General features: G+C 44.3%; 1 pseudogene; it reads right to left on the reverse strand.

The window, feature by feature from the left end:
- Positions 1-436: 436 nt before the first annotated feature.
- Positions 437-17,279, reverse strand: LOC127200813 (40S ribosomal protein S25-like; annotated as a pseudogene).
- Positions 17,280-23,734: the final 6,455 nt, after the last annotated feature.

Consider the following 23,734-nt stretch of genomic DNA (forward strand, 5'->3'; position numbering starts at 1 on the left):
ATGTGGTAAAGATAATGCCCTACAGGCATCCCTAGAGACCAAGCTATTCTATATCTCATTAAGTGGACAGCTGGGATTAACCACCACAGTTGGGTCTGGAGCAACTACATCAGGTCCGTTAGGTGACCAGTGAGTTCCAGGGATCTTCCTGTTTCTGCTTGCCCAGCACTAGGATTCCAAGAGTGCATGGCTGGCTCTTGTAATGTAGGTTCTGTGCTTTAGCAACTGAGATAGCTCCATAGGGTCCAATGGTACAATAGTAAGAAGTGGGAGCAGGTGCAACTTTCTGAAAGAAGTTAGGTGGTATTGCTTCCCTTAGGAATACATTAACCCATTCATAGACAGTGACCCAATGAGTTCCTTTCTTTCTTTCTTTCTTTCTTTTTTTTATTTAATAAAGTTTTATTTTCCCAAATGCACAGCTGGTTGAACCTGCTCATGCATCTTCACCAGCAGCTGGGGCATCTCCACCCTCTGTGTTTCTGGTGTAAACTACTTGGGCTCTGCGCTTTGAAACCAGCTTGCTAAGTCCTTTACTAAGTAGCTCCTGAAATGCTGCCCTGGCCAAGGAACCTCGAATCTTCAGTCTCTCAGAGAGCACAGCGGGAGTAATAGCTTATAGTTGGGAACTTCCTTACAGAGTTCGTCGTATGTGGCTTTGTCAAACAGGACTAGATTGTTGAGCTTGTCCCGAACTTTGCCTTTGGACCACTCCTTCTTTTTGGACTCATCACTAGACTTATTTACTGGATCTTTGCCTTTTTGGGCTGGCTTTCTGGCATCTTTCTTCTTCTTGTCGTCCTTGGGTGGCGTGGTGAAGCTCAGAGAGTGACAATGACCACTGCAGCCTCACTAAGATGTTGGTGGGGAAAGTTCTTATTTCTTAATTTAATTCATTCTGTGTGTGGTGTGTCATTTGTAGTGTCAGGTGTTGGCTCTCTTGTGTGGTGTGGCCAGGCATTAATTGGGCATTCCCTCAATCTCTGCTCTTTCTTTATCTCTGCACATCTTATAGGCAGGGTAAATTTTGGGTTGAAGTTTTTGCTGGTTGGTGTTCCCCCTCCCTCTACTAAGAGTTCTATCTTGTTAGAGGGTGACCCTCTTCTGTCTGCATGTCTGCCACTATTAGGGGGGTCTCAGCTAGAGTTACTCTCATATCCTCTCAGGAGCCTATGCTGTAATAAGTCTCCAGGCTGTCTCAGAGATGTCCCATGCCTTGGTTTCCTTTCTCTCTGCAATGCCTCTGTCCTCCTACCCCTATTCCACATGACATTTCTTAACTTACCTTCTATTACTATGAGAGAATACATGAGTGAAACTGGGAAATAGATTTTTAAAAAACCAACAACAACAAAGTTTGTTGCACTTGTGGTTCTAAAGGCTGTGAAGCCTTAGGTCAAGAGGCTGCATGGTTAAGCCTTTCTTGCTTGTAGAAACACTGTAAAAAACCCCAGAGAGATGGTCCCATACAAGAGGCAGGGCCAAACTGTGCAAACGTAGGGACCTAGTTTAAATCCTTAGCGCCACATAGCAGGTGGGAGTGACCACACCCGCTTGTAATCCCAGCACTGGGAAGCAGAGAGAAGCTGATCCAGGAGCCCACTGGCCAGCAAGGCTAGCCCAAACAGGTAAGCTTCGGGTTCCTGAGAGGTTCTGTCTCAGGGGAATACGGTGGAGAGTGATAGAAAAGCATGCTCAGCATTTCCCAGGCACATACACCCACTACATGGAAGTATACTGGTGGAGTCTACTTTGCTAATTATTTTTATTTCCCCCTACCTGTTGAAAATGAAACGGCAGGGAAGTGAACCTGGGGGAAAAGGGAGCGGGGGGGGGGGGGGCTGAGAGGGGAACTGTGGTCAGGATGTGCTGTATGAGAAAACAATCTATTTTTTAAATAAAAACAACAACAACAAAAAGAAGAAAATGCAATTCATGATGTAACCCTAAACTGGTGCTCTGACTGCATAGTAAATCATGTTACAGCCTCTTCTGTTGGAAAAGGGGGGAAAAAAACCCTCTCTCAATTTCCACATTACTACTGTTTAGTCTGAGAACTGATCTATTGTTTCTATCTGCTGGAAGCTCTGGCTGTGGTAATTGTGTGCTGCTATTTGAATATCCCCTGTTATTGCAGTTTAAAATATTTTATATGCTTTGTAACCATAGCATCTAAATTTTTATTATGTGCTGGGGCGGATTCTGGTGAGAAGAAAAATGTGCCTAAAACCCCCATAATTTTGGAGTGAAACTAGATATTGCAAAATGCTCTAGGCAGGGACCAGATAGTGCTTGTGACAAGCCATGATGGCTTCTTAGCAGAACAGATCGTGAAGAAAATCAAGGGCAGTGAGGTAGAGGAAATTCAAACCATACTTTAGCGTGGATGGGAATACGTAATGGCAAAAGTGGGAAAATGGAGAGCTGTAGATCTGAAAGAACAATTTTGCTTGTAGCCTTGTGTGTTCAGAGAGTTTGTATGCCAAACAGCCAAATATTCCATACGTTCCTGCAGCATAATGGGTCATGAGGTATGTGAGGCAAAGACGCCACGAGAGCCCTACCATCATATTCTCCTCCATTTCTACCCGATAGATATGTAACAGTTTATGCAAGGAACTCGGTTCCTTGCCTTGAATGGCTTACAACTGCAGGAGCATGTCCAATGTTTGGAGTGTTCATTCTCTATGTTACTGGTGTGTGACAGACTTTCCCTGGGGAGATACAACACACACACACACACACACACACACACACACACACACACACACACAGAGAGAGAGAGAGAGAGAGAGAGACAGACAGACAGACAGACAGAGACAGAGAGAGACAGAGATAGAGGCAGAGAGACAGAGACAGAGAGATGTGTGCATGTGTGTGCGTGAGAGACAGAGAGACAGAGACAGGCAGAGACAGAGAGAGAGACAGACAGAGACACAGAGAGAGAGACAGAAAGAGAGACAGACAGAGACAGACAGAAAGAGAGGTGTGTGTGTGTGTGTGTGTGTGAGAGAGAGAGAGAGAGAAAGAGAGAGAGAGGGAGAGAGAGAGAGAGAGAATCTATTTACCCCAGAACAGAAACCCATCATTGCACCAAAGTTCAACTTGGTGAATAAATGAGTTTTTATTGGGGTTACTAACAGGAGTGTGGGTAAGGCATCACATGGGAGCAGGAAGGGCTTAAAAACAGCCATACCACTGCCAAGCCTGCCGTAGCACAGGTGAACTACCCATGAAAGCTGCAACCCTGAAACCCCCTGCACAGCTGGCTGGCGTCTCCACGGTCTCAGACAGAATCCTGTCTCTCTGTAGTTTGTGTGGTCAGTCTCTCCTTCCTCAGCGGGCATTTTCTTCTTTTTATATTTGGGAAGATGGCCCAGTCAGTAAAGTACTTGCCTTGTAAGCATCAGGACATGAGTTCCACCCCCAACACCCACGGTGGAGTGCACTGGTAATCCCAGCGCTGGGAGGCACAGACATGAGGCTGCTGTGGCTTTCTGGGCTGCAAGGCTAGCTTAATTGGCGAGCATCAGGTCCCAGTGAGAGACTCTGTCTCAAAAACCAAGGTGGTGGATCTGGGCAGTGGTGGCCCATGCTTTTAATCCCAGCACTCAGAAGGCAGAGGCAGGTGGATCTCTGTGAGTTCGAGGACAGCCTGGTTGACAAAGTGGGTCCAAGACAGCCAGGGATACACAGAGAAACCTTGTCTCAAAAAACAAAAAACCAAACCAAACCACCACCACCACCACCAACAACAACAACAACAAAACAAAAACAAAAAACAAGGTGGACAGTTCTGAGGAACAATGCTCAGCTTGCAGGAGCAGGTGCACACACAGGTATCTGCACTTTTGCACACGTAGCCACACGCATGCATGCCCACACTCCCAGTATGTGAACTCTTAGGGAATGCATTCAAACTGTAGGATCAATGGTGTTGTTTCTGGGATTTTAGGGGCTCAGCAGAGTTGAGGGGTGATCTAGTCGAATGGTGGATGAGAAAGCCACCAGAATCTTTACAGAGAAGACAGTCCAGGAGACGAACCTACCTCCTGAGATCCAAAAGAGGCGTGCTTAGGAAACTTCTGCCAAAGTGAGGTCCCAACTGCTTGCATGGAGCTGCCAGAGACAGCCTCTTGTACTCGATTCCGACAGTTGGAACTCTGGGAAAGCTGCTTGGAACATCTGTCTCAGAGAAATGGCAATGCTTTTCTTTGTAAATATGGGTTTGTTGTGACAGACCGCACAGCTGTTTTCTAAATCAACGACCAGTTTGTTAGATTATTCTTACGACCTGTGTCAGGGTAATCATTCCCAGAAAATGTCTGTTCTATAATTAGAAAATGAAGATTTTTTTTTTTTTTTTTTGTCACTCCAATGGAGCATAATTACTTTCAGGCATCAGAGGGAGAAGTTTAGTATTGTCATGAAAAGTCAGTGGAGTTACTCACAGGGGTATTTTTTTTTTTCCTTTTAATTTCTTCTAAAGTGACTGGGAGAGTATGGGGAGAAATCCATATTCATTTGCATCTTATAGGATGTTGTAATACAAATCAAAACTCCCAAGTCTGCACAAGCTTTCTAACACAAGTGACTCGTCTGAGGTCACAATTCAAAGCAGTTCCATTCTGACAAGGAGTGAGGGCGCGTCTTAGAGAATCAAAGACCTTTTCAGTCAAACACAGAGTCTGTACTGGGAGCCCCCTCACATCTCCCAGCTTGACATGGCCTGGAAGCTCGTTCCAGCTGGTGACAACACAGCTTGCTTCCATTTCCTCCTTCACACTGCCATCTTCTACATGTGACGCCAGTATCTAAACTGTCCTGCTCTTACAGAGATACCTGTCACTATTACTAGGACCTCTGCGATTTAGCATGACCCCATGTCAAGTTCTTATCTGCAAAGGCCCTACTTCTAACCATCACACTCACAGGTGCTACTCCACTGCATCTGGCACAGCTATCTCACAGTTTCCTGAAGCTCAAATACTCCAGGGGTGTTCAGTTCCCACCACTGAACTGATTCTCCATCCAAGGACCCCCTCATCAGTGACTGGTACTGTCCTTATCTGTCCCCCCTCCAAGTGTCTAAGCCTTAAGCCTAGGAGTCCCTGCTAACTCTTTCATTGCTTCCCATATCTAAGCCAATGTCAAGTTCTGCAAACTGGATCTCCATGTCTGCCTAAGCATCCAGCCCCAAGTCCATCACCGAGGTCTTAACATCTCTCTTCCAGATGTCTGCATCAGTCTTACATTTGGTTCTGATCTTGACCTGGGAAGCAGGGTAGCCTCAGAACTGACCTCCCTCACCTCATTTCCTTGCTCACACCACTGCCTGGCACAGTGGCTGTGACCTGCAGGAAAGACTTGTGGTAGGAATGGCCACCAGAGAGAGAGAGGGGGGACAAGTTCCTTAGTCTTAGACATGCCAGTGTCCTGTGATATCTCCTCTGCCTGTAACCAAGGTCACCACAGCTCATTTTCACCTGTACCCACAGTCTCCTGTGTCTGCGAGTGCAGAACCAGTCCCACACGTCAGAGTGAAAGCTCCTGGCATAGCACTCAGATTCTTATTCTTACTGAAATGCTTGACACCGTCCCCATTGTGGACAGTGATGCTGAGCCCAGTGTGCGGCAGGTGAAACCTGGAGAGTATAAGCCATTCTCTTCCACTGACAGACAAAAAGATCTTGAGTTCACCCCTTGCTTGCTTGCTTGCCTGCACTATCTGGAAATGGAGCGTGGTGGCGTGTGTCAGGCTTTTATTTCATCCTGGAAAAAATATCTTCACATTCACTAATTATTTTGTCCAACTTTGGGGTCAACCTGCCTCTAGCTCAGAAGATATAGGCCTTGGACCCTGAAGCACATGATCTAAACTCTCTGTTGTGATTGCATCATTATCCCTCTGCTTTCTGGGTAAAGAAGACTCTGAGATCTCAACATGGAAGTAGAAGCAAGAGTAACACAGGTGTATCTTACTTTATAGTTAATTATAGTTATTATTATGTTTTACATAATTAATTATAGTTAGCTGATTTAATCAAGCATTAAGCAGAGGATGGAGAGATAGCTCAGAAGTAAAGAACATATATTGGTTTCTAGAGGACCCAAGTTTGGCTCCCAGCCTCCATATCAGGCAGCTCACAACCACCTATGATGCTAGTTTCAGGGGATTCAATACCCTCTTTTGACCTTTGTAGGTACCTGCAATGTGCAAACACAAATACACAGACAAACACATCTACATGTCGTTAAAAATAAAATCTCTCAAACTCCAGTAATTAAATGCATGCTCTGTAACTCACACTACTATAAGGACAGTAATAATAAATAAAAATATCTCCTGGATAGAGGAGGTGGTCCTGTACAATTTAACAGGGCTATAAAATATTGTATCAAGATAGGTCACATGAAGGAAGATAAATTGGGGTGAGGAAATGGAATGACAGGACATTGCTCACCGTGTGGAGTCCAGGGAACCTTCCTGAACAGGTGACAATTGAGAAGACATCTGAAGGAAGTGAGGGAGGGAGACCTATTTTTTTTTACAAGAAGTCAGGGGCAGTGGTGGCAAAGGGGAAACTTTGAGGCAAGAATAAAGTTCAGGTTTTGCTTAAGCAACCAGGAAAGAGGCCAGGGCACCTGTAGCATACAGAAAGGGAGAAGAAAAGGCAGAGAAGTAGATGCACAGTCCATGAAGGGCCTCGCAGTGCCATATAAGGGCTTTCTGCTTTGTTGTTGTAATTACTGTATGTGCATGCATGTGCCTGTGGGTGCATGTGTGTAACATACATGTGCATGCTTGTGGAGACAAGAAGAGGACATTGTCTCCATCTATTATTTCCTGCCTTCTTGCCTTGAGAAAGGGTCTCTCATCAAACGGGGTCCTTTCCATTTTGGCTAGAGTGTCTGGCCATAGGGCACTCAGGATCTCCCTGTTTCTACCCACCCATGCTGGGGTTACAGGCACACAAAGGCATGCCCAGCTTTTCACACAGATGCTGGGGATTCTAACCCAGTTCCTTATGCTTGTAGAGTGCATGATCTTACCCATATCCCAGCCCTTGTGAAGGGCTTTGGAATTCATTCTTAAGAATCTGAGAAGCCATCAGATAGTTGTGAGGAAATGCCTATCTAGGGTATGGCAGAGAAGACACCAGGAGGGTAAGGGAATCAACAGGGAGACCAGCAAGAAAACTATTGAAATAATAATAATCCTAAAAACTGACTCAAAAAACAGAAACAAGTTTTTTAAAAAATTTGAGTAATTTACTCAGATTACATCTCAATTGTTGTCCCCTCACTTGTATCATTTTTCATTAACTAATGTTTTCAAAGGAAGTTTTCAAAAAATTTTTTTATAAAGTGAAAACTTTTTTCTTAACATGTAACATATACTGTTTGTAGTTTTCTGTATGTATTCACTCATTCAATTACCACAACAGCCAAAGAAGGAACTTTTAAAATTTATTTTTTAATGTATTGAGTGTTTTGCTTACATGTGTGTCTGCCCATGTGTGTGAAGTGCCCTCAGAGGGCAGAAGAGGGCATCAGATCATCTAGAACTGGAGTTACAGACATTTGCGAGCTGCCATGTAGTGGCTGGGAATAGAACCTTGGTCCTCTGCAAGATTAGCAGTGCTTTTAAACACTGAGCCATCTCCGCAGCCCAAGAATTAGATCTTTGATAGCAGCACTTAACAAGAATGGAGAAACAGAGAAGGTAGACCAGTTGTCCCGACTTGCAAAGCTGCTACATGGGAAAGCCAGGATTTGAATGCTGCAGAGAGTGGCAACATGAAGGCATCGAACGTCTACTCTAAGTCCACTTAGATTTGATTAATAGGTTTATCTGTGCTATCTTAGCTGTAGATATTATCTCTATGGTGCATTGGAAAACTGACATCAGAAAAGTTAAATAACCAACAAAAGAGTCTTTAGCTGCAACATCAAATACAGGCCATGAAAGAACAAATTAAAACCTTGTGCTGGGCTGAGAATGCAGTTCAGTTGCTAGCCTGCTAGCCTGCATGAAACCCTGAGTTTTCATCCTCCAAACCCCATCACATTGGCATGATGCTACACAACTTTAATCACAGCACTGAGGAGTTGGAGGCAGGAAGATGAGAAGTTTGATGCCATCACAAGCTAGGCATGATTCTTAGCACCATAACAATCTTAGGGTCAAGTAGGTAATCATACTATATTTTGCTTGGCCATCGCCCTTACACTATCCAAGGGCTGCCTACGCCTTTCTGCCCCCTCTTTCCATACCTGTATTTCCTTTCATTTGTCCTTTATTCCTCCCATCTCATCCATATTTATGTATGTCTTCTGGAATTTCCAGATATCATCCCCAAATTACCCTACACCCTCTGCATCTCTACATATCATTTTTATGTGCCTGTACTAACCCAATCAAAACATTTTTCTCATGTCTACCCAATTACCCACCAGACTCAAACAAGTTCCATATTTTACAGGGAACTTAAAGGCAGTACACGTAAGAACTCTTCATTGTTTCCCTCAGAGCAAATCACAAATGACACAGAAGAATTGATTCCTGGATAAACACCCTGGGGTGTGGGTCACTGGGGGTGGGCTTTGAGGTTTCAAATAAAAACATTCTAAGTTGAGAGTCTCCTTCTTCTTGCTGCATGTGGATCTGGATGTAGAAATCTCAGCTGTTTCTCTAGCACCATGTCTGGCTGTGTGCCGCCATATTTCCCACTGTGATGACAATGGACTGAACCTCTGAAAACTGTGAGCCATCCCCATTAAATGCTTTCTTTTATAGGAGTTGCCTTGGTCACGGTGTCTCTTTGCAGCAACAGAATGCTGACGAAGACAGTGTCTTTATGAATGACAAAATTTTATTTCTCACATTTCTGCACATGACAAGTATGAGATGAAGTTGGCGTCTGGTGAAGGTCATTAAGGCTGCAACCAGCCAGCAAGTTCTTCTCAAGACAGCTCTCATCGTTGTGAGAAAACACGTGGCAAAAATCAATGTGAGGAAGGAAGGCTGTATTCTGGCTCACAGTGTGAGAGTGGAGTCCATCATTGTGGGGAGGGCATGGCAGGAGCACAAGGCGGCAGGTCATGTGGCATCTGCAGCCAGGAAGCAGAGAGTGAGTGATAAATGCTGTTGCTTAGCAACTCTACCTCAGGGAATGATGCCGCCTGCTTTCGGGTTAGATCTTTTCTTCTGTGATGAACCTTTCTGGAAATACTCTTTTAAAAAAGATTTATTTATTTATTTATTATGTATACAGTATTCTGCAGAAGAGGGCATCATATCACAGTATAGATGGTTGTGAGCCATCATGTGGTTGCTGGGAATTGAACTCAGGACCTCTGGAAGAACAGACAGTGCTCTTGACCTTTGAGCCATCTCTCCAGCCCTGGAAGTAGTTTTCTAGACACTCAGACTGCGTTTCTCTAATGAGCCCAAATCCCATCAAGTTGACAATGAAATTTAGCCATCACAGGCACTATAACCAACTCATCAGATCTCTACTCTCACAAACTTAAGTACTCCCCAAAGACCCCACCTCCTAACTCCATCGCACTTGGGATTTAGGCCTACAAGTGTCACAAGGATGCAAATATATGATTAATTGCACCAAACTGTCCTGCATCTTATGAAATGTAGGCAGCGAAAGATTTCCCGCCTGGAAGGAAAGGAGACGAAGGGAAGGATGGTGCCATTTTTGGTGACTCAGAAAGAATAGCACACATGCTGATGGCTGCAGCTGAGATCACTTTCTATGTGTTAGACTTGCCCTCTTAAAAAGAAAAGACCAGAGAGGAGAGACCTGCCACTGGGTCCAGCATGAAGGCAGGCCAGCTGGGTGTCCAGCTGAGACCGTGATGAGCCTGTGGACTCCTTTCCATCTGTCTGTGTGGCAGGCTGACACCTTCATGTACAGCCAGGAGTCTGCTGCCATGGACTCTGGAAACGCCAAGTTTCTTTGTGTGCAGTTGCTCCCCAGCCAAACAGCCCTTCCCAGAGCCTGGAGCCCAGACTGCCTTTTTTTTTTTTTTTTTTTAATGTTTTAAGTTTTTATTAGCATATATAAATTATACATAGCAATGGGTTTCATTTTATTTCCATACATGATTACATTTACTCCCCCTATTACTTTTGCCCTCTGCCACTCCTGCTGATGCCCCTCCACTTCCCAATCCTAGACTACCTTCCAAAGATGCCCTTCGAACCCAGAGGGGCCTTACACGTTGTCCTTGGACTTTGTAACAGAAGTGACAGAGTTTTAAGGCCAAGGTGACTCAGCTGTTAGTGGCGAAGCTGAGACTAGAACACAGACTTTTCCAGCCTTCTCCCTAGACTTGCCACCACCTTCTGGAGTCTTAGTCTGGCAGCCCATGCTGGAAGTTCTCCTGTTTTCACCCCAGGACTCACTGACTAGTAACATACCTTTCCCACTCAAGTGTTACCAGGATCTTCCTTGCAGATGTGAGGAGAGATGGCTAGTTCTTGGTGCCAGTACTCCATAGACTGGTTATGGTATGGAGGCAAAGAAATGCTCTCCAAGGAACTAGGATGCATTTGGAGGGTCAGAGGACAGAGGCTCAAGCATCTCTCCCTCTCAATCCTCCTCATGGAAGGTCCTTAGGATTAAGTCCAAATTTGAGGTGTCAGAGTATGGAATCTAAATGGACCCTTATTTTTTAAATAGCTCTTTTTTTTTCAAGATTTATTTATTACATATACAATATTCTGATTACATGTACACCTGCACACCAGAAGAAGGTACCAGATCACATTATAGATTGTTGTGAGCCACCATGTCGTTGCTGGGAATTGAACTCAGGACCTCTGGAAGAGCAGACAGTGCTCTTAACCACTGAGTCATCTCTCTAGCCCATGGACCCCTATTATAGCAGAGTGTTAATAACTCATAGACTAACTCTGTAGTGAGTTTCAGCTAACAGAACCATGCCTGTGGAAGCTGTGATTGAGAGAAGATTCCAAGTTGTAAGGGAGGATGGGCTTGCTAGTGGGGTACCTGAGCCTGTCTTAAATGGCAAAACAATTACAACCACAATGTGTCACTAGGCTGTGTTTCTGTAGAGAGCAGTGACTGGGGCTGAAACCTTTGCAAGTCCCTTCCTTGTGCTTATGAACAGTCTCCCTACCTCAGTCCTGCCTGCCTCCTCCTCAGGTCTCAGCCTCCGGTGTGCCCTTCAGTCTGGCCTGATTTTCTGGGGTAGCAGGTGTTGGGGTTCCATTCGGCATTCTCCAGTGTTGCATGTGTCTTATTCTTCGTTGCTGTACTTGTTGTCTGTGTCCCAACATGGACAGGAAGATCCTGAGGTCTGGCTTTTGTCACTTATCACAGTGTATTGGGAACATGGTAAATTTGAAAAAAAAAAATGCTTTCTTTATTCATTTTGGTTGAGAATATTAAGCCTACATATGTCTGTGGGCTCCAGGATTCACACAGCCTTGAACCCAGTGACTTTGCTACTGTGGTCAGTTGGCAGAGTACCTGCCCAGCATGTAATGAGGCTGTGGGTTCAATCCATACAGCACCACACAATCTAGGTATGGTGGCACATGCTCGTAATCCCAGCACTAAGGAGGCAGAGGCAGAAGAATCAGAAGTCCAGGGCCATGTTCAGTTATATAGCAAGAACTCAAGGCTACCCCTGGGCTACATGAGTCCTTACGTGAAAAAGACTAAAAATTAAAAAATGAGTGTTGCCTCTGAGGTACAAAAGATGCTCCTGTTTGTTATCTAACAGGATCCCCTGTCTTTTCCTTTCATTGTCAACCAGCATTGGTCCCAGCTTACTGCTGTCTCGGCTCCAACTTGTCAAGGCATGGCTCTTACTTTAAGGTAACTCCCTTCTTCATAAGATCTATACGTAACTCTGCAAGCAATCTGTGTGAGTGATAGACCACCATATTATGTCACAACGTCCTTTAGGGGCATAGAGTTGCTTGTACTCACAGATAAACACCAGGGGAAATGGGACTGTTAGACGTGCAGGCTTGTATCTGCAAAAAAGACATCTATCACCCATTTCCCAGCCAGAAGGCTGGAAATGAATATGGTTAATAGCCTGGTGACCTCTGTGCTATCTTTGTGGCCAGGCCACAGCTGGCTTCCCCAGACTCTTATGTTTGTCTCAGTTGTCCTCCACAGACCCTTATCTTCAGCATTGTTGCTCAGTCAGTAGAACCCATCTTTATGGGATATGCCACGTGGTCTTTACAAATGGGAGCGGAATTGGAGTGTGGTCTGGTGCTTAGTATTTGTTAATTGCTCACCCACTGAGATTCTCATCGCAGACTGTCATGTATTCCAGGTATTGCTGCTTAACCTTGCCTCCCTGTTTGACTAACAAAGAAAGTCAATACCTGGGTAGGGCTGGAGGAAGGCCGGTATGGCGAAGGTTTCTAGGCTTTCGGGACAGAGAGGATCTTGGAGGAAGAGAAGCAGTCAGATACCAGAGAAGGAACGCCATGGGATAGAAACCAGCCACATGGGCCTAGAAGAGGAACGCTGAAGTTCCTCATGAAGGAAATGGCTCAGATGAACAATTTTAGGATGATGCGTGGGAGGTAGCCCAAATGGAAATTACTAGAAGCAAATGACATGGGATGGGGGCTGGGAGATACGGAAGATAATTTAGGGGATTAATATCTGCCCTGCCCTAGGTGAACCAAGACTATTCTAAAATACAACAAGTGTCTGTGCCTTTTATTGATTGGTTGCAGGTCAGAAGATACTGCAGTAATAACTAAAGCCTAATAATAAACATTTATTAGGCAGAATTTTTAAACTAACAGCAACAGACCTTTTTCCTATCTGTTTGACTGAGACTACACCAGGTCCTTTCAAGACTCTTAAAGATGTTACATGTTGTAAGTATAGGTCTCATCTTTATGGATGAGGTCACATGTCGTTTAAAAGAGTTTCAATGTAGTCATGCCTTAAACTTTATTGTGCATGCAAGATTGAGCTAATTATCACCAGGAAATGTTTTTCCCTTCAAATTGTGCCTACAATAAACTGCCTAGTGTCATATTCTTGAAGTTTGAACCAACACTGGCTACTAAGTCTTGTTCAACTTGGCTTCCTTCCCGCCTCACATGGATTGGTGCTCTGTTGGCCTTGGTGGTCGCAGAGACCCCCACAAAATCCACTTCCCAATTTCCAGGGATTGAGAGTCTTTGTTCTGATTCAATCTTCCATGTTCTGGCAACACCTACACACTTCACTCGTTGCTACATTGAGAACAATGGTAACTTGATTTCTGAAATGTCTTAGAACTTCAGGATCCAGTGTGTATGGGAAGAGAACAGAATTAAGACCTAGATTCTTCAATGTGGGTTAAAAAAAAAAAAACCTGATGAGTACTGCACCTTAATGCATTTTACTTTGACCCAGATGCTCCCACAATCAATTTCTTTTTTCTTTTTCTTTTTTTCCTTATGTGCATAGACACAGACTTTCCTAATCTTTCTGTCATTTTTAAACTATTACTCTATAGTTACGTCCAGAGTGGGCAGGTATATCTGGAGAGAAAGACAGTCAGGTAGAAGAGAACTAAACATTGTACCTCTCAAGAGGGTGTGGGAAGTTCAGGGCAAGCAGGAGCAAGGCCAGGTTGGGCTGGTGTACTCCATAGCAGACTGGTCAAATTATATCTCTTGGGCTGAGATCCTCATTAAGGGTCTGCACCTTGGAGACATTTTGGCCTACCAGGGTGCATCATTAAGGCAGACCAGGCATAATAACAGTAATCAAATGAGTTTAAAAGAGCAGTCTAAATTAGAACACGTATTCATGTTTCTCTTGAAGGGTCTATTGGATAAAGGAAGTTCACGGAAGGAATCATTAGCAAAATAACCAGGTGAGGGTGAGCATTGCCAGTATCGTGTGCAAGAGTTAAGGATATACAGCACATCCCATGACTTTGGTTCTTGTGTCTTCTCCAACATCGTTTCCTTACAGAAAAGTTCTCACAGCAACTTCAGTAATGCCATGTCAGGACTTTTCTGCAAGGCTGCCTTGTCTCTACTGGCATGCATTCATAAATAAAGCTTTGCATTTGCTAAATGTGCTAGTTACATGGTTCTCTGTTAGAGGTGGTTCTCTTGAGGTATCTTGGAAGGAGGGTGGGGCATTTCCCCCATTGTTAGCTGAGTTCCACTGCAATCTTTTGTCCAGTATGATAGCTTCTTGGAGAAGGGGTGGGGAGAGTTATTTTCCCGCTGTTCCTTATAATACAGACCAGAGGAAATGCACTGGCATGACTGTAGGAGTTTAGCTAACTTAAGGTAAAAAATAAACACAGTTTCCTGTCTGACTATTATTTTCACTCTCTCTTCACTCATCTCATTCTTATTTTCATCTGAGTGGCTAGCAGGCACTTCCTGTCAGGACTAAAATTTATATACAGTCAATAAAGGTATCATTTAAGAACCAAAAATACCAAGCCCTGAAATTTTCCAAAAATTCTCACCTTTCACTCAGCATCTTTTCTTGGAAATAATACTGTTTTTTAATCTGACCCAACTCATTGTATTATTTGTGTTGAACGAAGCGTTGTAATTTTGAAGCTTTATAGTCGTAACATGTCTCATTAGTTGGAAAAGATGTCACATCTACAGAAATTCAGTTGTCCATTGCCCATCCACCCGTCATCTGTCATCCATCCATCCATTCAGGCATATATCCATCCATCCATCCCTTCCTCCTTCCTTCCCTCCATCCAAAGAAGGGGCGAGTGTGCTACACGGAGGGCACAGTAGCTGCATGGACACCTAAGAACAGTAAGATCAACATTCCAAAGCAGATGTGTGTGTGTGTGTGTGTGTGTGTGTGTGTGTGTGTGTGTGTGTGTGTGTGTGTGTGTGTAAGAGCCTGTGGAGGCCAGAAGCTGGCATTGGATTGCCTGGATACCTGGAACTGGATGTACAGATGGTTGTGAGCCAACAGCTGGATGCTGGGAACCAAACTCCAGTCCTCTGATAAACACTGTTTTCCTCCTTAAATCTGTGTTTACAGGCCTTCATGGGGGGTACCTAATGTGTAATGTGGGTGCTGGGATACAAAGAATGCTGGTCCTCAAGATTGCATAGCAAGTGTTCTCAGCTGTGGAGCTGTCTCCAGTTCTGAAAAAGGGTAAGACCTAACACTATCTAGTGTAGTAATTACTTTTATTGTTGCCATGACATAAATATTTGATGAATGATAACTTAAACAAAGAAGGGGCTATTTTGGCTCACAGTTTGAGGTCCCAGCAGGGAAGGCATTAGCAGAAGCAGCTAGGGGCCGGCTGGTCACATTACATGTGCACTCAGGAAGTCGAGAGTGATGACTGCTGGTCCTCTGCTTGCTTTCTCCTTTTTATTCAGCTCAGGCCCACAGCCCATGAAATGGTGCCACCCACATTTTAAGGCAGGTCTCCCACCTACATTAAACCTATCCCCAAACTCCTAACAGACCTGCCAAATGCTTGTCTTCTAAGCAATTCAAGGTCCTGTCAAGTTGATAATACTAACCCTCAAACCTAATAACCCTAATACCTTGGGAAAATGTAACTTTATGGAAGTCAGGGCGTTGCTAATCCCACTGTTTAAACAGTTAGTTCAGTGCAGGGTTAAAAAGGTGTCAACAGCCTGGATTCCCACCCAGTTTCCCTCATCTACTGGCTCAGGGACCTCCAGCAAGGTGTTTACCCTTCCTCGGCCTCACTTTTCTAACACTTATTAGCAGTGATTGCATGACTGTGAATGCGTGTATCTGTGCACATGAGGAACAATATTAACAACATAGGAAAAGGGCTCTGGGCTCTGCTACTCTTCGTTCTAGTTGTGACAGTTACTCAAACCGCCTTCCTCTTCTAAGAGGGCATTTTGCTGCCCCACAGTATGGTTTCTTTTACTGTTTCATGGTATTCTTCTTGCAGTGGTTTTTATCTTTCTATCCCGCCCTTCTATTTCATATCTGCATTCTGTCTTGTGTGTGCCCGTGTATATGTGTGGGAATTCTTTTAAAAAAAAAAAAAAACATTGATTTTCTTTGCTCCTCTTGCTTCCGCAGGAGTGTGCCATCATGCCTAGTTCTAGTTGGTGTTGCAGATTAGACTTAGGGCTCCATAATGCATTAAATGTTGTCAATTGATCTATTCCCCCAGCCCCACATCTTTTGTTATAGGTCTTTAATCACTAGTCAAGAAATATTGTCACCTGTGGTGTCAGGCACTGGAAACAATGCACTTTTCCTTAAATATGCCAACTTACCACCCATCCCACCCATCCATTCATCCAATCCAATCAATTCAATCCATCCATCCATCCATCCACCCATCCATCCATTCATCCATCCATCCATCCATCCATCCACCCATCCATCCATTCATTCATCCATCCATCCATCCATCCAACCATCCATCCATCCACCCATCCATCCATTCATTCATCCATCCATCCATCCATCCAACCATCCATCCATCCACCCATCCATCCATTCATCCATCCATCCATCCATCCATCATCCATCCACCCACCCACCCATCCATCTATGCATCCATGCATCCATCCCATTCATTCATCCCATTCATCCATCCATCCATCCGCCCACCCACCCATCTATCTATGCATCCATGCATCCATCCCATCCATCCATCCATCTATCCATGCATCCATCCTTCCCCTTGGTGTGTTTTTATTCTCCACTGATCTTTTACAATATAACAGTGATTTTTATGCAGTCTTGTGACTCCTATTACCTGTAGGTATTTGTTATTTGCTTCCTTCAATAAGTCTGTACTTTCTTGGGGGGAAGGAGACTATCTGCTATTTAAGAAAAATACAGGACAAAACAAAGGGCCAAGCATTCAATGGGCATACAATGTACTCTCATTAAAGTAAAAAAATGACTTGGCCAGCCTGGTGGGGGAATTCTTCCTGGGATAGCCCTCTCCCCAGTTCCCTGCCAGACTGCGGCAGCATGGCCGTTTTCTGACTGCGATTTCTAAACGGGCAGAAGTGCCTCAATTACACAAATCACACACTGCTGCCTAAGGAAAATGCCTGCCAATTTCAGGGGAGTCTGCTGACATTTCAGTTTTGTTTGTTGCAGATTTCAAACATCCTACTTGCCCTCTCTCAAGGAAGCATTCACCTCCAAGTCACCCTTCGCTTTTCTGACGCCTTCTTTTACCCCTGGCAGCAGCAGCTGTCACAGCGCACAGCCTCACCCATTGTCCTGTCGCCTTAGTGCCACTTTCCCCATCTTCTTACTATTAAGACACTTACCTAATAGCCTTCGGGGGCCCTGGTTTTGAACTCGGGTAGAGGAATACAGTGATGAATCTCCCTGCTCATCACTGGCAAAGAAACCAGAACCTTCAAAGTGGACAGCAAACAAGCCCAAATCGTCGTCAAAAATAAGAGGACCAAACAGAGAACAACTAATTTTATATGTGAATTTTGAGAGAACGTTATGGTGGTGATGGGAAGATAGGAGGTAAGGTCCCCAAGGAGGTAAGGAAAGCAAGGGCAGTTGTGGCAGAGGGAACATTGTGTGCAGACACACAGAGGAGTATGTGTCCATGGGAGCCAGTGCTGTAGAGGGGGATGTGGCTGAGAGCCAGTGAGCAGAGCAGACGGTGGGAAGGAAGAGATGAAGCTGGAGCCAGTGAAAATGGCGCCTTTGTGGCCCGCCAAGGATTTGGGCTTATTGAAAAACATGGGGCCAATGAGGAAGTGGATCAGGAAGAGATGAAGCTGGAGCCAGTGAAAATGGCGCCTTTGTGGCCCGCCAAGGATTTGGGCTTATTGAAAAACACGGGGCCAACGAGGAAGTGGATCAGAAACTTTGGTTGGTGAGAGTGGGCACCAGGCTACTGTAAACGCAGATAACGAGCGATAGGGCCAGACCTGAGGTACTGTGAGCAATGTGAAGAAAATGGAATCGATTAAACTAAAAGATGCTTAGAAGCAACAGGTTTCAGGGACAGGGAGGCAGGCGCATTAAGGACATTGGGACACATTGGGACACTCAGGCAAGTCTGGGATTCCAGGGGAGAGGAGTGAAGATAAAAGCACTATCAGAACGTGGCCTCTGTTTTGCTTGTAGAGCGACAATTTTAGTGAGGGGAAAAAAAAAAAAAAAAGGAATCGTTATTTTCACGAGTCTTAGTATTAGGCAGGTTGGGCACCAGTTGCATTGTTTTACCAACATGCTGGCCTTGTCCTGCACTAACAGCAGATCTGCGGACAACATTGTAAGCACTCAAGTTGGCTCTAGAGGCAGATGGAGCCGTTCTTCAACTGAAACAGGCGAAACAACCTCCTAAGCAGAAAATCTTCCAGAGGGGCCCCTGCACCCATCCCTTTATTCCTTACCTTGGGTATTTCCAAAAGAAAGCTCATAGGATGCCGGACCCCTGGATTCCACACATATGTTCACTTTTCTAGTCTCCCAGGAAAAAACTAAACTAAACTAAACTAAACTAAACTAAACTAAACTAAACTAAACTAAACTAAACTAAACTAAACTAAACTAAAAACCCAATAAAATTTGTTTTGGGAAAACTCCCCAAACTTCACTGTGGGAACAGCCGCCTTCACCTTTTACTGCAATTGCTCAATTATATATGTTTGGTTTTGCCTTTTTTTTTTTTTTTTTTTTTTTTGTGAAGTTCAGGTTACAGGGTAACCCAGCTGAAGACTCTGGGACTCAACCAGATAAAAGTAACTTAGGGGGGGAAAAGAAGAAGAAGAAGAAGAAGAAGAAGAAGAAGAGATAGAAGAAGAAGAAGAAGAAGAAGAAGAAGAAGAAGAAGAAGAAGAAGAAGAAGAAGAAGAAGAAGAAACAATCCTCAAACATGCAAATGTTGGACATTTTCTGAACATATGGCAGCATTCAGCTTTAGTCAGCAAGAAATATGAACAAAACAAAACAAAGGCCCAACTGTGAACAAGGCTGCTTTTTTCTCTCAGTTTTGTTTTGCTTCTAAATTATGTGGCTGCCTGAGAGCTGGGCTTGGTTGTAAGGAGCAAGCCTTTCCTGGAAACACCTGTATTAATTAAACGGTAAAAGCACAGGCTTCCTGCAACTTCTGTCTGTGCCTTTGTTTCAAACGTCGGTTGTTGGGTCTGTGGTTGAAACTTAGAATTCAGTTTTGCATGGAGTTAGAGGGGTGTGTGCTAAGGGTGTAGGGCTGAGAATCTACTGTCATCCACCCAGTTGCTTAAGCCAGAAACCAGAAGCCAATTCAGAAATGTTTCCAGTGCTACCTGACCTAGCCGCTCCGACATCAGGTAGGGCCAGCCCACCTAAACCTGCCTCTGACATCTTGCCATTGACATGCTAACAGGGGTCTCTCATGTCCAGTGCTCTCACGTTTCACAAGATGCATGAGGGCCACTCTATCCTACAGGGTTGCATAAGCCCATTTCCTCCAAGTCTATATTTGTACTGTGAACACATACCCTTCCCCGCCTCTCCTCCTTTCCCGTTAGTCCCCTTTGTTCATCTCTACACATACGATTCTGTATATCTGTTAAATCTAGGACACACAAGTGGGAGAAAACAGGTGATATCTGTCTTCTGGAGTCTGACTTCATTTGTATAATCATCTACAGTGATAACCCCTTTCTTTATGGCTGAAAATCAATTGTTTTGTGTATAATGCTGCCACATTATTTTCATCCATTCGTTTAGGCTAGATAGCTAATAGTTAATAGACAGAGCCTTACCATGACTCCCTATGCTTAACGTCTTCCCCTGGGTTCCTGTCATCTTTGTGGATAATGTGTGTCATCTTTGTCTTGACCTCTGACCTCATCCCTTCTTATCTGGTGCCAGTTTTTCTCATCTCACCAATTCCTGGTCCAGCCTCCTTAGCCCTCCTTCATTGTGTTTCTGTGACTCATCTCACTTTAATTTTTTTTTGTTGTTGTGTATTTTTAGTTAAAAAAAAACCTTAAAAATAGAATTACATAATTTTTCTCTCCCTCTTCCTCCTCCCCTTTTCCCGCTCATCTCTGCCTCCTCTTCTTTAACTGCTGTTGTTTTACACATGCATATAAACAAATACACAGAAATTCAGCCGGACGAGTCTGCTCAGTGTTGTCTGCATGTATATGTTTCTAGAGGTGAGGGAGTCATATTGAGTAACCAAATAAGAGGCTCATCCTTAGGGAAGACTAATTTTTGCTCCTCTTGGAAACTCTTAACTGCCCATAGCTCTTCTTCTAGGTGTGGGGCCCTGTGGAAACAGGCATTTGTTCAGGCAGGCATGCTGCTGAAGTATCATGTAGCTTTCCTGTCATAGCAGAACTTAAAATTATAAGATAAACATAGCTTAAAAGTTACCCTAGCCCTTTTAAAATATATTTTTGTTCAGAGAATTTCACGTATACATATGATGTCTTTTAATAATATTGTCCCCCACTCTCCCTCCTATTTCCTCCCAGATCCACCCTCTCCTTTTCACAATCTTTCAATTTTAAGTCCTCCTTAAAAAAAAAAAAAAAACCCATTAAGTCCAATTTGTGCTGTATTCATGGGTATAGGGCCGTTCACTGGAGTGTGGTTGACCTGACAGTGAATGAAAACCCACCCCACCACCCCCACTGCCTCAGGAGCCACCAACAGTCAAGATCTACTTAGGTGGGTTTGGGTCTTGTAAGCCCCCCTGCCCCAGTTTCCTCTAGAATGTTCACAGGCTTCATATTGTGCAGATGACCAGGCTGCCATGAGCTCACGAGTGCCTTGGTCCTGCCATGTCCAGAAGACACTGTTTTGGTTTGTTCCTCCCTGACTCACTCTTTTTACCTCTTCTTTTTGCTATGGTCCCCAGTCCCAGGAATGGGGAGTTAGAAATAGAGCTCCCATTTAATGCTGACACTCCCAACTTCTGTAACTTCCTCAGGAATGCCTTCTTCTCTCAGTCCCCACTTGATTTCCTGCTCTCTACTCCCCAATGTAACCCCTTACTCCCATGTGGAGCTCTCTTATTCATAATCCTTCTTTTAACTCTATGTCTAGGTCGAAGTATATGGGATGAGTAAGGACTGAATCTCCCCATGACACTCCTAATAGTGTCTGGAACACTGCAGGCATTCAGGGTGTGGCCAAAGCACAGACACCTGCTGCCACATGTGACATGACATCATGTGCATGACAACTGCTGCCACATGTGACATGATGCCATGTCTATGACAGCTGCTGCCACATGTGACTCGATGCCATGTCCGTGACACCTGCTGCCACATGTGACATGACACCATGTCCGTGACACCTGCTGCCACATGTGACATGACACCATGTCCATGATAACTGCTGCCACATGTGACATGATACCATGTCCGTAACAGCTGCTGCCACATGTGACATGACATCATGTCCATGACAGCTGCTGCCACATGTGACATGACACCATGTCCGTGACACCTGCTGCCACATGTGACATGACACTATGTCCGTGGATGAGCCACTCATATACCCCACAGCTAAGATACAGGGTGGACTATAGAGGGACTGTTTCAGGTCACATGATGGTTGGTGATTGCATAGCTGTGTATAAAACAGATTTATTGGCCATTGTGACAGAAATCAATAGTTCTTTTCAGCCCTGGGCATATGGTCAAAGTGCTGGAAATCTATCCTGTCTCTGTCATGTTTTTGTTTCATTCCATTAGAATTGTACAGAGCTTCAAGTTAGCTTGGGTCCTAGGAAGAGGGCTATACTTTGTTTAAAAGAAATCATACAGGTAAGGTCCACTGGTGTTAAGACCCCTCTGCCTCTGATTCCTACATGGGGTGGAACCATGTATGGGAATTCTTTCTTCTCCCAGGAGCATGAGCAGAGTGAGTGGTTTGTGCCAACGGAAGAGACGGGAGCCTTCTCACAAGCAGCCAGGTCTCACATGGAATGCGCAGGGTGGTTTTTTTTATACAGGGGCCAAATTAAGTTTCCTGCAGATAGGGAAATAAGGTCACGGTGAGGACACCTTAGGTGGATGTCTGCTTTGGGCTCTTCTAGGAAAAGACCTGAAAAAATTCTTGGCTTCTTTTGGCGGCAGTGGTATTTCTGAGGGGTAGAGGAGAGAACATGGAAACCTTCTGCTTGAGGCTTTAGTCAGGAAGGAGGAATTGGCTTCAGGGCAGGCACCACCACAGAGCATGCAAGAAGCTCAGTGCTGAGTGTTCAGTGGATGAGGCCATGCCCTCCAGGTCCAGCAGCTGGCTCTGGTAGCAGCTGGGTCTGGTACTTACTAGCTATGTGCTTTTCATGTTGCTGTACCTTCATTTTCTCCCCTGTACAACAGGGATAATGCTACTCTCTAGTTCATAAAATGGTTACAAAAGTAAGGGAATCGTTGTACTTAGTCTAAGGGGAGTATTAAGCTAATGTTGGTGTTAGTGGTTCTTGAATTCATACTTGTAAATAGGAAATACAGATGGACATAGTCATGGACTTTAGACTTGAGGGAGATAAAAATTAATTAAGCCGGGCGTGGTGGCTCACGCCTTTAATCCCAGCACTCAGGGGGCAGGTGGATCTCTGTGAGTTCAAGGCCAGCCTGGTCTACAAAGCCAGACCAAGACAGCCAAGGCTACACAGAGAAACTCTGTCTTGAAAAACAAAAACAAAAACAAAAACAAAAAATTAATTGAGTGTAAATTAAATGTTTTAGTTCTAATTTTAAATTTCAGAGCCAAGAGACATAGAAACTGTAGAGATGAATTTAGCTTAAGGCAGTGTGGCAAGCTTTTATAGAAAGGGTGAGATAGTCACTATTTTTGGTTATGAGCTGTGGAGTCTTCCTGGTAGCTAGTTAACTGTGAGGAGTAGCCCTATCACACCAACAGACAATGTGTTAACAAATGGGAAGGTCTGTGGTCTAATAAAACTTTATTTACAAAAAATTGCGCAGTCTCATTTGTAAACCCTTGGACCAAGAGGAATAACACACACTGAATCCACAGATCTTTAAAGGAACTGTATACTGTACTGGAGGGTGTGTGTGTGTGTGTGTCAGAAAGGAGGGAACTGTGGTGTCTGACACCTTATATAATTCAGAAATAAACATCATAGTGGTGTGTGTGTGTGTGTGTGTGTGTGTGTGTGTGTGTGTGCCTTTCACAGATGAAGATGTCTATGAATCTTTGTATGGTTGACTAAAGAGAGAGAAATAAATCTTGGAATGTGTAATTAAATCTATCTATCTATTTATCTATCTATCTATCTATCTATCTATCTATCTATCTATCTATCGGTGGTAATAGGGTTAATATGCGCAGAAGTTTGAATGAGGTCAAGGGTGGACTACTTTCCCAGTGCAGTAATCAGATGCAAATGGCGGTTTGTGGCTTCTGTATCTTCCCTCACATGAGAGAGGACCTGGAAATGGCCTTCAGGACCCAGAAGTGACCTGACAATCAGAAGTGACCTGGTGATTGTAAGGAAAAACTCCTGGAAAGAACTGAAGGGCTCTCCAAGAGGCCTGAGCATTGCAAACACAGTGTTGGCAAGTCTTTCCCTCTCCTCTTCCCTCTCCCTTGCTAAACTGTTAGAATGCATTTGGTCACTTCTTTATGCCTGACCAAAGCTCCACTATCCAGCAATCAAAATCCATTATTTGGCTATACCGACTAACAGGTCTGAAGAGGGCTCATCCTAGCACAGACTTCCCCCTTTTTCCTTCAAATCACTTCTGCAGAGACACCCCCTG

Source organism: Acomys russatus, chromosome 16 (assembly GCF_903995435.1).
Source record: "Acomys russatus chromosome 16, mAcoRus1.1, whole genome shotgun sequence".
Lineage (NCBI taxonomy): Eukaryota > Metazoa > Chordata > Mammalia > Rodentia > Muridae > Acomys > Acomys russatus.